The sequence below is a fragment of the Athalia rosae genome, chromosome 6 (assembly GCF_917208135.1).
Source record: "Athalia rosae chromosome 6, iyAthRosa1.1, whole genome shotgun sequence".
In the NCBI taxonomy this organism is placed as follows: domain Eukaryota; kingdom Metazoa; phylum Arthropoda; class Insecta; order Hymenoptera; family Athaliidae; genus Athalia; species Athalia rosae.
Window position 1 is genome coordinate 7509488 of NC_064031.1, and position 2500 is coordinate 7511987.

General features: G+C 49.6%; 1 non-coding gene across 1 annotated transcript in view; it reads right to left on the reverse strand.

The window, feature by feature from the left end:
- Positions 1–740: 740 nt before the first annotated feature.
- The window catches only part of LOC125501618, a 1914-nt gene continuing 154 nt past the window's right edge, over positions 741–2500 (reverse strand). The window contains exon 1 of the ribosomal RNA XR_007279198.1: positions 741–2500. This exon is cut by the window's right edge and continues 154 nt beyond it. This is a non-coding gene — a ribosomal RNA (small subunit ribosomal RNA).

The following is a 2500-nucleotide window of genomic DNA, read 5'->3' on the forward strand; positions in this document are numbered from 1 at the left end:
TCGCCAACCTTCCGCCGCGGAGAACGCGACGTCACCCCGGTGGAGCTAAACTCCAGCCGGAGCAGGTTACCCCGTGAAAGTATGGTAACTTTTCTTCATGTGTATCTTTGAAAAGAAACAATTTGAAAAAAAAGCATAAAAAAAACCGTTCGATCAATCGCGCGCCACGCCTCGTACAAAGCGGGGGGATCGACCGAACGGTTGATTCAAACGCACACCAAGCGTCCCGTTCAACAGAAGCGGGCACTTGGTCGCCTCAGCAACGCGCACAATGTCGCTACCTCACACAAATCTGATCGACGAATGGCATCACGATCCGCATCGCTATCGTCCAGAATGGAAAGAGAGTTTTCGTTCTTGCGCCCCCGTAGGTTGGCGTAGTAGCAATGTCCTTTTATTTTTCTAGTGTTTTTTTTACCCATAGCCATTTATGCCTTAGTTTGTTTTTGGCTGCTGCACACGATATATTTTACCGTGATACACTAGTTGTAATGTCCTTTTTATATTATTTTCTCTCTCTTCCAACGGACATAGCAAGATCGTTCGTCGTCGACGTGTGTGAGTGCGACACGAGCCGTTTCGGCCGTTACGTAGTTCGATATTCGTGACACGCGTAAAATGTACGCCACCTCTTGTGCCATGTGTGTCTTTTGACTGGATTATAATTGCGTGAGATTCACGGTGGAATCTACCAAAATAATCATCGATTCGCTGCTTTTTTTTTCGCAGTAACGAAACGTTAATGATCCTTCCGCAGGTTCACCTACGGAAACCTTGTTACGACTTTTACTTCCTCTAAATGATCAAGTTTGGTCATCTTCCCGGCAACATCGGCAATGCCGAGGCATTGCCGCGTACCAGTCCGAAGACCTCACTAAATCATTCAATCGGTAGTAGCGACGGGCGGTGTGTACAAAGGGCAGGGACGTAATCAACGCGAGCTTATGACTCGCGCTTACTGGGAATTCCTCGTTCATGGGGAATAATTGCAAGCCCCAATCCCTAGCACGAAGGAGGTTCAGCGGGTTACCCGGGCCTTTCGGCCAGGGAAGACACGCTGATTCCTTCAGTGTAGCGCGCGTGCGGCCCAGAACATCTAAGGGCATCACAGACCTGTTATTGCTCAATCTCGTGCGGCTAGAAGCCGCCTGTCCCTCTAAGAAGATTTATTTGTACGCCGGTAGTAAAAACCTCCCGACCGAAGCCGGGGGCCTTCGAGATACCGGAAAGTACGCCTATTTAGCAGGCTAGAGTCTCGTTCGTTATCGGAATTAACCAGACAAATCGCTCCACCAACTAAGAACGGCCATGCACCACCACCCACCGAATCAAGAAAGAGCTCTCAATCTGTCAATCCTTCCGGTGTCCGGGCCTGGTGAGGTTTCCCGTGTTGAGTCAAATTAAGCCGCAGGCTCCACTCCTGGTGGTGCCCTTCCGTCAATTCCTTTAAGTTTCAGCTTTGCAACCATACTTCCCCCGGAACCCAAAAGCTTTGGTTTCCCGGAAGCTGCCCGCCGAGTCATCGGAGGAACTTCGGCGGATCGCTAGCTGGCATCGTTTATGGTTAGAACTAGGGCGGTATCTGATCGCCTTCGAACCTCTAACTTTCGTTCTTGATTAAAGAAAACATTTTTGGCAAATGCTTTCGCTTCTGTCCGTCTTGCGACGATCCAAGAATTTCACCTCTAACGTCGCAATACGAATGCCCCCATCTGTTCCTATTAATCATTACCTCGGGGTTCCGAAAACCAACAAAATAGAACCGAGGTCCTATTCCATTATTCCATGCACACAGTATTCAGGCGAAAATAGCCTGCTTTAAGCACTCTAATTTGTTCAAAGTAAACGTACCGGCCCACCTCGACACTCAATGAAGAGCACCGCGATGGGATATTAGTTGGGCCGCCCCGAAAGGCTAAGCCCACCGGTAGGACGTCCCACAATCATGCCAGTTAAACACCGCGAGCGGTGAACCGACAGCGTGGGACACAGATTCAACTACGAGCTTTTTAACCGCAACAACTTTAATATACGCTATTGGAGCTGGAATTACCGCGGCTGCTGGCACCAGACTTGCCCTCCAATTGATCCTCGTTAAAGGATTTAAAGTGTACTCATTCCGATTACGGGGCCTCGGATGAGTCCCGTATCGTTATTTTTCGTCACTACCTCCCCGTGCCGGGAGTGGGTAATTTGCGCGCCTGCTGCCTTCCTTGGATGTGGTAGCCGTTTCTCAGGCTCCCTCTCCGGAATCGAACCCTGATTCCCCGTTACCCGTTACAACCATGGTAGGCGCAGAACCTACCATCGACAGTTGATAAGGCAGACATTTGAAAGATGCGTCGCCGGTACCAAGACCGTGCGATCAGCCCAAAGTTATTCAGAGTCACCAAAGTAAACGGCGGACAGGACGAACCCGCCACCGATTGGTTTTGATCTAATAAAAGCATTCCTCCCATCTCTGGTCGGAACTCTGTTTGCATGTATTAGCTCTAGAATT